The sequence below is a fragment of the Pogona vitticeps genome, chromosome 15 (genome assembly GCF_051106095.1).
Source record: "Pogona vitticeps strain Pit_001003342236 chromosome 15, PviZW2.1, whole genome shotgun sequence".
Lineage (NCBI taxonomy): Eukaryota > Metazoa > Chordata > Lepidosauria > Squamata > Agamidae > Pogona > Pogona vitticeps.
This window is the reverse complement of record NC_135797.1, coordinates 6,594,439-6,608,019: the sequence shown is the minus strand read 5'-3', so window position 1 is coordinate 6,608,019 and position 13,581 is coordinate 6,594,439. Positions and strand designations below refer to the sequence as shown.

General features: G+C 45.1%; 1 long non-coding RNA gene across 1 annotated transcript; it reads left to right on the top strand.

Moving 5' to 3' along the window:
* The first annotated feature begins 11,516 nt into the window (after window positions 1–11,516).
* Window positions 11,517–13,269, top strand: LOC140702862 (uncharacterized). Its single transcript, XR_012082127.2, has 2 exons — window positions 11,517–11,681; window positions 12,917–13,269. It is a non-coding gene; the product is annotated as an uncharacterized LOC140702862 (long non-coding RNA).
* Window positions 13,270–13,581: the final 312 nt, after the last annotated feature.

The window sequence follows — 13,581 nt, the reverse complement described above, 5'->3', positions numbered from 1 at the left end:
ATTGAGATACTCTTCCTGTGGACAATCGAAGACCCTGTTTCACCGCTCTCTTGCTTGCTGATCCACATTTGCTGGAAAGGGGAATGAGAGAGAGATGCCAGGATGGAGCCACCAATCCAGACAGAGTATTTCTGTTCAGGTGGAGCAATGATCTGAGGTAAAAGATGAGTTTTTTTAAAAAAGCAAATGCGTATTTGCTCAAGTGCTTCTGTTTGTCAGCCACTCTTAATAAGTATGTGCATATTTTAGTGATTTACTGCATCCCTTAAACAGGTCCAGAAAAATTGTGACTGAGGTGTTAGTTCTCATTTTCTGTTTACGTATACATACACATGTATGTATGCATGTTCCTCCCCTAGAGTTTTATTTCTAAATCAGTGTGTGGGAGGGGTTTTATTTTTAATACTTGTTTCCAACATTTCTATACCGCCAGACCCACCGCTCTGGGCGGTCTTACCACATAACGTATACCCAACCCTCCATCCATAAAACAACATAATCATAATAAATGAAACCAACCAACAAATCAATAGAATACAGACCAATTGATAAGCTGAAACAGAACTAAGTACAGTGGTACCTCGCAAGACGACAACCTTGCAAAATGACAAATCCGCATGATGACGAGGTTTTGTGACCACCATTGCGCTTCGCAAAACAGCGTTTCCTATGGGGGAATTTCGCTTTACGATGTTTTGGTCCGTGCTTCGCCAGACACTTTTTTTTCCGGGACTGATGCTTAGCAAGAGGACGATTCAACAGCTGATCAGCGGCTCCGCAAATGGCTTCCCTAGGGTGTTTTCGGACCGATGCTTCAGAAGACAGCGATTTAAAATGGCTTCCCTATGGGCGATCTTCGCACAACAATGACTATTTTTCCCATTGGAACTCATTAAACGGTTTTCAATGCATTCTAATGGGGAAACGCTTTTCACAGGACGATAATTTCGCTAAGCAGCTGTTTCAATGGAACGCATTATCATCATCTTGCGGGGCACCACTGTAGTGGCAACAAACCTCAACAATAAAGGTAGCCCGGAGGAATTCACTGGTATGTTTCTAATTGCCGTCTGCTTCTGCAGAATTAGGCCTTCGTCTTTGGCATGCCTCACTCAGACTGGATGTTGAGCTTTTTTTTTAAAAAAAAAAGACTGAGGTCTTTGAGGAGAGATCTATTCAGTGCAGGTCAGGCCTCATCTTCAGTACTGTGTCCAATTCTGGACACTGCACTTTAAGAAAGATACCCACAAGCTGCAAGAAGTTCAGAGAAAGGCAACAAGGATGATTAAGGAGCTGGAAACCAAGCCCTAGGAGGAAAGGTGGAGAGAACTGGGCATGTTTAGCCTCGAGGGAAGATAGGAGAGCACTTTTCAAATATTTGAAAGGTAGTCCTACAGAGGAAGGGCAGAATCTAGATTATCCCATAATTCAGGACATGTAAGAATGGGCTCAAGTTAGAGGGAGACGGATTTCAGCTGAGTATGAGGAAAAACTTCTTAACTGTTAGAGCAGTACGACAATGGAGCCAGTAACCTCAGGAGGTGGGGAGTGATCCAGTGCTGGAGGCACTCAAAGAGAAAATTGGACAATCACCTGTCAGATATATTTAAACTTGGATTCCTGGATTCAGCCAGGGGTTGGACTCAATGGCCTTATAGGCCCTTTCCCACTCAATTATTCTATGATATGATTATTTTGACATTATCTGGAGCTGGATTTGGCCAGAGATGAGTAACAGAGCACATGTTTGGTGTGTAGCATGTCCCAGGATTAACGAGAGAGATCCATTGCAATCCTGTATATGTCTATTCAGAAGTAAAACCCCTACATTTTAATGGGGCTTAGTGCCGGGTAGATGTGTTTTAGGGGCACTGCTATAGGCACTTATCCCATAGAATTAGAAATGGGGATACCAGTAAATCTGATTTATCTGTCATCAACCACATCCGGATGTCGTGGGAAGGGAGCTCGGTGGTAGATCGGTGGCTTTGCAAGGAGATGATGAATACAGCGATAAGCTTTTTGACTTAACATCAATAGTAGAAAGAGTTCAAAGAGGCACACTTATAGACATAAAATGTTTCAAAACAGAATCTAAGAGGTTTGGTGACAAGGTGATTTTTTTTTTCTCACATGGGTTTTCATGAATAAAGGTATCTTTACACCATCTGACGGCAGCAAGAAAGAAAGCTTATTTGATGTTTTGATAGTGGAGTAGAAGGAATAAATACACAAGTGTGATGTTGATAGATTAAGCGTCACCCCTGGTGTCTGCTGTCTGAGCTGAACTAGGGAGAGACACCAGATCGGAGCCTCCTGAGCTGATCTTCAGGTTGAAAGAGGTTGATAAGGGCACGGCTTCTTTGACAGCGAAGGTCTTAAAAGTCTACCAGACCCAAGTATGCTGCTTTGCAGAAGTTGGAACTTAAAACTCACAGCATGCCAGAGGATCCACAGTTCAGCCTTTCTACCAAGATCTTGCCAGTGCCAAAGCCTGAACAAAAAAACTGTGCACATAGTACAGCCACCCCAAACCGGGGTGGCAGGGCGCCTGCATCTCTGCTACAGCTATAGGAACGCTGGACGTTAATGTCCTGATTGCCTGTTGGCTGAGCTCACCTTGATCTTCACGGTGCTGGGGGCCAAAGCTGTGATTTCCTCTTATGCGCTGTTGCCAATGCCAGGATACATGGTCGTGCCACCCGAGAGGACGTTGTTAGCCTAGAGGTCCTTCCGAATGTCATTGTCGCCCTTCGTGACGGAGCTGTAGGTGGTTTCGTGGATGCCAGCGGATTCCATGCCTATTTGGAAGGTAAAAACGTTGAAATCATGTTGAGCGTGCATGGGTGAGGAGCTTCATGCAGAGTGATGCTGTTTGGGTGGGCAAGGCGCTATACCCAACAGAGCGTTGTGATGCCTTCAGCAAATATTTTCATTCCGTCTCAAAGATTGCATTTCACAACGTGTACCCAAGAGAAAATGCTGGGCAGTAGAACTCTCGTCGTTGTTTATTCGTGTCTGACTCTTCGTGACCCCATGGACCAGAGCACACCAGGCCCTCCTGTTTTCCACTGCCTCCCGGAGTTGAGTCAAATTCATGTTGGTTGCTTCGATGACACTGTCCAACCACCTCATCCTCTGTCATCCCCTTCTCCTCTTGCCTTCACACTTTCCCAACTCCTTTTCCGAGGAGTCTTCTCTTCTCATGAGATGGCCAAAGTATTGGAGTCTCAGCTTCAGGATCGGTCCTTCCAGTGAGCACTCAGGGTTGATTTCCTTCAGAACAGATAGGTTTGTTCTCCTTGCAGTCCAGGGGACTCTCAAGAGCCTCCTCCAGCACCACCTAGAAATCTAGGGCGGGATGAAAAAAAGTTCTGTCTTGTCTGGCAACCCAACCAACCATCTTCTCCATCTGGGGATGTTGGCCAACTTCATCCATCCTTTCTTGCTAGCATTTATGCCTGTATGTGGAACACACGACCACAATGTGTGAAAAGGATTGGAAGAAAGAAAAGTTGGTAGCAAGCTGGAGCGGGTAGACCTCTTTCAGGGAAAGTTGAGCCAGAAGGGGGAATCCTTAAGATCAAGAAACTTGTAGGGCAGAACTCAAAGGATTTGGTGGCAGGTTTACATTACAGCAGCTGCCACCAGGAGGTACCACTTCCTGCTCCATTTAGGGGAAGCCTGCTTTCCGTCATTCTGGAATTTGGAGCTTCCTTGTCTATTTTGGGTTTTTTTTTTTAAATGGCAGCACAAAGACCTGCCCCCCAGAGAGATCAGCTGTCACCCACCACCCAATGTTAGATACCAATCCGTATCGAAACTGATCCCCTTCTGATCCAGGCTGGCATAATCGAGGCTCTCTGTCTTGTTTCCTTACAAATCCCTGCGCGTGCTGTCAGCGAAGGTTTAGCCATCCGTGCAAAATGTGTGACACTTCTGGCAGTTTTGAAGGAGCACGTTGACCTTTTCTGTCACTAATTGGATCCTCGCATCTAACCCCGTGCATCTCTCCTAACGGCCACCCTCAGCTGGTGAACAAGCCGTTCTTCGTTGACATACCCATTTAAGGGATCCCTTTTCCTTTAAAAGCAACTGAGCAAAGCAGTACCAATAAAGGCATATATTTATTGCTGGGTGGAGTTTGGGTCGTGTTTAGCCAGAGGGGGGGAAAAAGGAAGGGGTAAAGAGAGAGGTCTTGTTTTGTTAAATCAGCAGAGTGGGTAGAGAAAGAAAACGAAGCCATTTCTGTGTCTTCAACAAAAAGGTGTGGAATTTAATAATAATAATCTTAGAAGCAGATTGTCAAGTCCAGCTGCTGTCAAGGAGACACAGGCCACGATCACACCAGGGAAATGTTCCCCCTGTTCTAACGATATTTTCCATACCTTTGTTCCACTGAATCGTGATCACGTGATAGATATACCTGAATTAACATCCCGATGTGTTTTAAGGCTACCGATTTGTTTTCTCCTATTTGAATCATTACTGCCGGCTACACTGTGGTACCGATTTATTTTCCCTTTTGTTTTCTGGGGCACTGTAGCCCCTGATTTTAAATAGAAAGAAATTATCGATACATCGATATGTCAAATAGGGGTTCCTATTGTTTGGTAAAATTTTCACTGTTGCACCGGCATCTCTGGAGGAACTGTGTTGCGCTCAATGGACCAAGCAAACACATCTGGATCTGTGTCACTTGCCAGACAGTAGATGGAGCGATACAACATAGTGCACTGGCATACCTGAGCATTAACATAGTATTTTATGCCACTGAGGAATATATTTAAACCCCATTCAGAACAAAATAACAGAAGCCTCCCAGCAAGAGGGAAGTAAAACTGCTAGTTATACCACTGGTGGGGTAAATGATTCAATAATGTCCTTGCATTGTGTGACTGGGAATTTCTACAGTGATTGAACAGGGCTAAAACTAGGTAACATTCGCCTCTAGTGAATATACATTGGGAAGTCAAACCTCCAACCTCTGGCTTCCCAGGCAGAAACCTAAATCATTGAGCTATCCAGCCATCCTTAAATCTATTGGAAATTGACATGCAGCACCTATTTTGTCACAAACGAGTGCTTCAACCCTTATTTCCCCTGTAGAGTTTGTGATCACTAGTTAGTGGCCATGCTGATGTGGATTCTGGAGGTTGTAGTCCAAAAAAGATACCATTCTCAAGTTGTCTTCTAGAAAAATAGCCATGTTAACTTAATCAAAGGCCAAACTGAATGTTTTGTGGCACAGATTCACCTGTGTGGCTTTCGTGGAATATCTTCCATTGGACTCCTCCAGCATGATCTGATTATGATATGGGAAGGCTGGGGTTGTAGGCCAAAATAGCTGAAGGGTGTATTTCAAGGCTAAAGAATCTTGAGAAATACTATCACAGGAAAAGGACTGTGACAATAGAACAGAAGTAGCTTATTTAGATTGTAAATAAGATCCAACACAAGGGCTCTTAAGGCAACTTATGATAAAAGAATGGAATTATGTAATTTTGTAAAACAACACTAAACAGTAGAGTTATGAAGATCACTAGAAACAGTAAACAGCAGAATAAAAGAATGAAGACTAGATATTAACTCGTTCAGACAGTGCTAAATCAGTTTTTCTCAGTCTTTTTTTAAACCCACATCCTCTTTTGTTGAGCATTCTTCCTTTCAATCATTCTGGTCCGGGGGGAGTTCGCTTTTTGATTGAGAGAAGCCTGGCTAGGCCTTCTGCCCCACTTTAATCTTAACACTGCTGTTGGAGGAAAAGTTACTTTTGCAACTGTAAGAGTGATGAAAGTGGTTGTTGTTGGTGGGATTTCATGTTATCCACATCTAACGGAATCCACACTATAGGATAACCTAGATGTAAATAAAGATAAAGCAAATATAATAAGGAATGAACTGCAGTTTTATCCTATCATCTAGGGAAGAATTGTGGTTCTTCCCTGTTAGTGGAAACAGCTCTGCTTCTTGAACAACACATTGAAATTGACTTGTTTCCACCCTTTGCCATAGCTGAGATTAACCTCAGTTTATTCAGGTTCAGCAACACAGTAAGATGTGGTTAATTAAGAGAAAAAGAGAAGCAAAAGGTTCCATAGAGGTCACGATGGAACAGATAAGAGGAGAGTAAAGTGTACGACTCTAGGGGGGTGCTGTGACATTCTCATAAAGCTAGAGTTTTAATATTACGCCAAAACCAATTCAAAGGTTTTTTTTATGAACAATGTTTTTTAAAAAGTCTTGGTGTGACTTCAAGAACTTAATTAACATCTGAATCCTGGGTTGAATGTAAATAGAATCTTCACCAGATTTCCACACCAGTCCGGAAGCGTGCCTGGAACGTATATTTCAAGTGGCCATGTGTTCTGTTTTGCTGAGGACAGTCCTCTGTTTGAAGTTGGGGTGTCCGGGGATATTCTTCAGTTTAAATGATTGCTCAAAGAGAAAAGGATCCGGAAGAATCCAGAAAGCCAATGTACTTGTAGAGTTGTTCCTCCAGTGTAACCGTATCTAGCAGGAACAGACGGTGTGAGGGGAACATGAGTCCTGCGCTTGCATTTTGAGCAAACGTTGGCGCAAAGCGGTGCGCTTTAACCTTCCTCTCTACCGCCGTGCCCCCTTTCCAGAGAATCCTGCCTTCTCTGAAGGTGCCCCAAAGTAGGACAGCTGCCCTTTCAACATTTTTGCATCCTGAAAGAGTTCAGGCTCAATTTGCTCTGGGATCCGTTTCTTTGTTTTTCTGGCTGTTTGCATACAAACATGCAAGTCTGAATACATGGATTTTCATCTTTGGAGCCACTTTGTTGTTGTTTAGTCGTTTAGTCATGTCTGACTCTTCGTGACCCCCATGGACCAGAGCACGCCAGGCCCTCCTTGTCTTCCACTGCCTCCCGGAGTTGGGTCAAAGTCATGTTGGTCGCTTCGGTGACCCTGTCCAGCCATCTCGTCCTCTGTCGTCCCCTTCTCCTCTTGCCTTCACATTTTCCCAACATCAGGGTCTTTTCCAGGGAGTCTTCTCATGAGATGGCCAAAGGACTGGAGCCTCAGCTTCAGGATCTGTCCTTCCAGTGAGCACTCAGGGTTGATTTCCTTCAGAATTGATAGGTTTGTTCTCCTTGCAGTCCAGGGGACTCTCAAGAGCCTCCTCCAGCACCACAATTCAAAAGCATCAATTTTTCAGTGGTCAGCCTTCTTTATGGTCTAGCTCTCACTTCCATACATCACAACAGGAAAAACTATAGCTTTGACTATGCGTACTTTTGTCGGCAAAGTGATGTCTCTGCTTTTGAAGATGCTGTCTAGGTTTGTCATCGCTTTCTTCCCAAGCAGCAGTCTTTTAATTTCGTGGCCTCTGTCACCATCTGCAGTGATCATGGAGCCCAAGAAAGTAAAATCTGTCACTGCCTCCGTATCTTCCCCTTCTATTTGCCAGGCCTCTCTATTTGCCTTCTGGCAAATAGAGAGGCCACTTTACTTGTATAATAATGGAAAGAGAGAATAGCCCAGGAGGGTTGTTGTGAAGGTTCGCTTCCTGGCTCCTGACTTGCCCCAAATAAATCACCAGGCTGGTGTGGTTTCGAAATTGGAGTAACATTTATTGCATTATTTAACAAAAATCCAGTGTCCGCAAAAGTATTCCAAACCTTCTTCCCTGTCAAACAATGGGTCTGACAAGGGTTTCCGCTCTTCAACTTTGAACGGCTTTCCCTCCTGAACGTTCCAGGGTCCCGGCCAGTTCAGAGATGCACCCATATTTAATAACGATCTGTTCTCCCCCTCCAATAAGGGGATTGTATCTTCGTCTCGGTTGTCCACCCAGGCAAGCTCTTGGGTGGGATTGATCATCTGCCAGGGTCATCCTGTCGTTCCATCTGGTGCATCTCCCGAATCTGCCAGGGCCAGCTAAAATGGGCCCGCTGGCAAATGATGGTGAAGGTCCTTCTAGGGGCTGGCCACCAAGTGCCCTCCAGCTGTTTGGCACTCCAGCTTCCATCAGCCTAATGCAGTTAGCATGACATCTGAAAAGCATTGGATTGTCTACCCTAGATAAAACAACAGTGGGGCTAAATGGGGAAAATAACTTGACCTGGTGTTAGACAGATTCTTATATTCCTAAGAATGGGAGTGATAAGTATAGTCATCCAGAGAGAACCAGATAAGGCAAGGCTGCTTTATATTATCCAGCAGTGCCTTTTTGTCCAGATGAATTTCTCTATATAAAAATGCCCACTCACTGGTAAGCTTCACCTAGCAGAGGTTCTTTTTAAAATGTTAATAAAATCTTCCTGTTTTGCAGGTTCAGCCTGTTTTATTGCTTTCATGCAACTGACAGTGATTAATTGCCCTTTTCTTTTATATAAGGGGGAGGCATGTTAAACTGCTGGATTGTTACCATTGTGAAAAGGGGGGGGGGAATTATGGAAAAAGATTCCCCACTTGGTAAAAGGAAAGGAACTGATTGCATTAAGGGCAGTTGTTCAATCCCCATTCAGGCAGAGCCGATGAGCAATGTGGACTAAACCTGCAAAAAAGAAGGAATTGTTGCTAGAAAAAAATCTCAGTATTACTTAATCTGTCTGCATTGCACTGCTGGGTGTTTCAATTGCACTTTCAAGCACGCATAGAGGGCTGAAAGAAGGCAAAAAAATCTGAAATGAATTGATTGATAAACAAAATGATGTGGACTTTCCATTTAAAAAAAAACAAGTGAATTTTAAAAAAATGCATTTTGTGTTAATATTGAAGAACCAACTTGGACCTTGCCTTTGTTTCATTGCAGAACAAATTATTTTTAACCCTTGCCGTTCCTCATATTGTGATGGCACAGATTAATTTCCTCCTCCTGCGCCCGACTGAAATACAGTCGATGTAAGAGCATGCTTTTGAGGAACACGGTGTGCTTTCTTCTTTCTTCTCCTCCCGTCTATGGAGTCTCTGCCCCAAAGAGCTTACAGTCAAAGCCAGCTGCGGAAGGTCCTCGCCAGCTCCTGCTGCAGCCCCAGAGAAAGGAAGGGAAATTGTCGGTTTGCCGAGGCTGCCTTTCCATGAAGTTATAGCCCTGACCTCCTGTCTCCTTAACACCCCCATAGCCTCTTCCACACTGACGCCTGCCCTGCCAGGTTTGAGAGACACTTCACACATTCCTGGTTTGGATATGTTCCATGCCAACTGTCATGGCAGCCTTTCAGGCCATTTGGTGGCCAAGCTGCTGGAGATGCTGGAATCCAACCACGTCCCAATAAATCCTGTCTCCCATGTTGCCATTTCTTATTTTCCAAAGCCAAAAAAGGGGGGGGGGCTGTTCGAAGTGACCATGGCAAAGCCCCATTTTTCAGCCGTATACTGCAGTGACACCTGTGCCTGGAAATTCGTCTGGACAGACTGTGAAGCCTCTTTAGATTCCATTTGATGGCAAGAGATGGAGGAGAAGGAAATGGGCTCTCTGTTCTCCATCTAAGATGTCAGCAGAGGCGTCCAGAGATATAGCACCAATACATTCTGGAACTACAACAACTTCCGAAACACACCCGGTCTGGTCTGGTCTATTTGGGGAGGCTGAGCAGGTTTAAGTTAGTGTTTTGATGGGAGGCCACTAGTAGAGAATAGGAGAGATCTGCAGATAGAAATGGGAAGAGCTCCTCCTGGAAAGCCATTGCTGCCTGCCAGAGCTGGCAATACTTGACCAGATAGAGTAGAGGCCTGCCTTATTAAGTAAGAGACCCTTCCTATGTTGCAGAGATTACTCTGCAAAGTAGACCTCGAGTTTTTATGCATCAATAACTGAGCCGAGGAAAGAAGGGGCGGCCAAAGTGCAGGGCGCCAGATGTTCTTGGGTTCCAGAGTCCGGCCTTCCTCACCGTCTCCTGGGTCGAGCTGACAAGATTTGGAGTCCAGCAATCTATCCATATTTACAGTATTTGATATCAAGAACAAAGTGCCCTTTGTCCTGCTGTACTGCAATTCCCAGAAGCCTTTTCAACACTTGCTGTGTTGGCCAGGATTTCTGGGATTTGTAGTCGAAGAACATCTGGGAAACTAAGGTTGAGAAGCACTGCTTGCTTGCTTGCTTTTCCAAGAACGAGTTGATAGCCACGAGTGGACACCCTTGTAGCAGTCTGGATGCTTTTCCTTATTGCTAGAAATAGCCATTTCTGTTCAGGTATCCCAAGCGTGAAGCTAGTCTGTTGCACATGCCCAGCAGATACCCTCTTTCCCCGAAAATAAGCCCTAGTAGGATTTTTCAGGATGCTCGTCAGATAAGCCCTATCCCCAAAATAAGCCCCAGTTAAGTGAAACCCCACCCTCCACCCTTGTGCAGCAACTAGAAGAAGATGGCATGACTGTATTTGAATAAATGTAGATTGTTGTACATGGAAAAAAAATCCTAAAAATAAACCCTAATGCATTTTCTGGAGCAAAAATTAATATAAGATCCTGTCTTATTTTTGGGGAAAACATGGTAACAATGGGCTCAAGCAACAGGAAGCCAGATTTAGGCTGAATATCAGGAAAAACGTCGTAAGAGTAGTACGGCAATGGGACCCATTACATCTGGAGGTGGTGAGCGCTCCAACGCTGGAGGCCTTCAAGAGAAATGTAGACGATCCTCTGTCAGATCTGCTTTGATTTGGATTCCTGCCTTGAGTAGAGAAGGTTGGACTCTATGGCTTTAGAGGCCACTTCCAACTCCATTATTCTAGGGTTCGCTCTTCTCCCCTTTTCTTTGATCAACAGGGGCTGGGAAGGCATCACCATGTAAGGGATTTAATGGGGAGCAGCAGTTAGACGTTTGTCAAGGTATTGGAATATAAATGCTAGGGATAAGAGTTTGGGACCTCGGCTTTGGGGTTGGTTTCTTTTTGGACTACATCTCCCACAATGAGCTAGCCTGGATAACTGTCTAGGGAGTGATGGGGTCTGTAGTCCAAAACAAACTTCCAGGCCTGCCTTTCAAACGTTAGCTGTTGGTTCTCCACCTGCATTTTGATGCCATGTATAAGTATTTTATTTATTTATTTAATTTATATGCAGCCCACACTACCCAAAGGTCTCTGGTCGGCTCATATTCGTCATGTTACGTCTCAAAAGCTCACATTTAAGCCTTCAAGGGGCCACCACGTGTCTGCCTTTTTAAAAATTTGTTCTTTTTATGTTCCTTTTATTTCTAGCTATCAGGCTTGTACAGCCTCCAGCAGTCATTCCTCAGCTGGGCTGTCCTTGGACTACAACTCCCAGAATCCTCCCCCTGGAACTGGGCGGGGAGGGGAGAAGGAGCGGGCAAAGCCCCGCCGGCGTTAACCGTTATGACGCCCGGCTAAAATGGTGGCCCTCCAATTGTATCGGACGTTAGCGTGGGGTGTCGTTCTACCCTTTTTCTCTCTATGGTTGCACGGCCAATGAGGGATTTCCCTCACCTTTTCACCCGCGCTCGAACTCTAAGGGCGGGCCCTCTCTCTTCTTGGTAGCTCTATGGTTTTGGGCGGACTAAGGTACTTCCGGAGTGGGGGGCCGCCATTTTGTTCGTTGCTGGAGGTGAAGCTGCGTCGCTTGCTCGGATCATGTCGCTGCAGCTGCTGAGGAAGGGGCTCGGGCTGGGGCTCCGGCCGCCCACCCGCCTGGCTGTCCGCCCGTCCAGAGGGGTGTACCACAGGCCTCCCGAGGACCCCATGAGTGTGATGGTAAGAGGAGAACGAGGGCGGGGAGGGGGGGTCAGCAAATGCAAGGTTAGGGGCAGCACCCATGAACAGTAGGCCGGTGCGAAGTATTGGGGGGGACGAAGAGGTTTTGGAGGCTGGGGGTTTATTGATGCCCTTCATGCCCAGGAGGCTCTCAGCCTGGCTTTTGTGCTTGCAGGAACAACAACCGCAGCCAGATTGGCCCTCGGATTTGAAGCGGTTAGGGGTGATGGCACAAGAGGAAAGGGGGCAGGGGTGGGAGGAGGAAAGGGAGAGAAATTTAAGTTTTTTTCCCCCCTAACATTTCACCTGTCTCTGTGGCCGGCTTCTTCAGAGGGCAGGACTTAGAATTCTATGTTCTGCTGTAGCTTGTGAGATAATTGAGTATTTATAGCTGTGGGATCAGCTTTTTGTCCTTGTCAGGAGATTGGGTGGTGGTATTTTTTTTTGCTTGTATTGTTGTAACGAACGTGGCCAAACAAGCCTGAAAAGCCTACAACAACAAATAACAAGGTTGCCACTTCCTGCAGAGTCAGGGAAATGGAAATTGGTCAAGGAAAGTCAGGGGGATTGGTCTGAAGTCAGGGAAAATGTGATTGCATTATATTCAAGCGGTAGGTTTTTGACCTGGCGGAAGAGCATGATCTGTTCTTGTGGCAACTGGAATGCAGAAGTACTGTAGCAGAATGCAAGTAAAACTTAATGATTCCCTTTCTCAGCTCCACCCCCCAGCAACCAGCCTAATATGCATGTTGAACTCTGTCCCTTCATGATTTCCAAGGTCTGTAGCCTTTGGAAAGCAAGACTAGTTTAAACATTTAGCAAGATACAAACTTTAAACATCTGTTTTCATCCCTACCTGCTAGTACTGCATTTAATTTACATATAAAAGTAAGCATGTTATAAAAATAAGCTGATATTAAATCTCTCAGTTTGACCAATATTTTTGCAGGGGAGACTTATGTAGTTGTAGAGTGGAATGTTTCATTAAGACTTGCATTAAAGCAACATGACCTATTCAGTTTTTAACTTGTGGGGTATATTTTAATGGTGGTCAGGGAAATGGACAAATGTTGGTCAGGGAGAGTCAGGGAAATGAAAACAAAATTTCAGTAGCAACCCTGAATAAGTAGGCGCTTGGGCTACTGAGATTTTGACCTGGCACTAGCGAGTCCTGACTTGGCTTTAGAATAACAAGGTTCAATGCTTCTAACTCTATTTTGCCTTTTTCTATCCAGCAAGTTTCCTTTGGATTCGCAGTCATTATGGCTTCAGTTTTCGTGCCAATTATGTGGTACTACTGGGACTTGAAGAAGCACGGCCTAATAAAGGCACGAAGCGAAGTGTAGAGCAAACCAAACCTCCAGAAGTGCAGCCACAGTCTCTTCACGAATGCGCAACCACTGCAGGGAACAGCTCTTTCCCATGCCCTCAACTCTATGAAGACTAGTGTCGTGAAACTCTGTAATGAGTAGTGTGTCCTGAATCATATTCTGTGCCAGTTTCCAGACTGGAGGATGTAGTTCAAGGCAGCAACTCTTCAGAAGAAATAACAATGTTTGTTGCATTAAATTGAGTTAAAAAAAAAAAACCCTGTTCTGTGTCATGTGGGTTTTTTGCCCTGTTTCTTTTTGTTTTGTTTAACGGTTGGCAGGATAAGGGAGCTTGTCCTTCAAAAAGCCTAGGACTTGAGCATTGCATTTTTGTTGTTGTTTAGTTGTTAAGCCGTGTCCAACTCTTCGTGACCCCATGGACCAGAGCACGCCAGGCCCTCCTGTCTTCTACTGCCTCGCGGAGTTTGGTCAAATTTATGTTGGTAGCTTCGGTGACCCTGTCCAGCCATCTTGTCCTCTGTCGTCTCCTTCTCCTCTTGCCTTCACTATTTCTCAACATCAGGGTCATT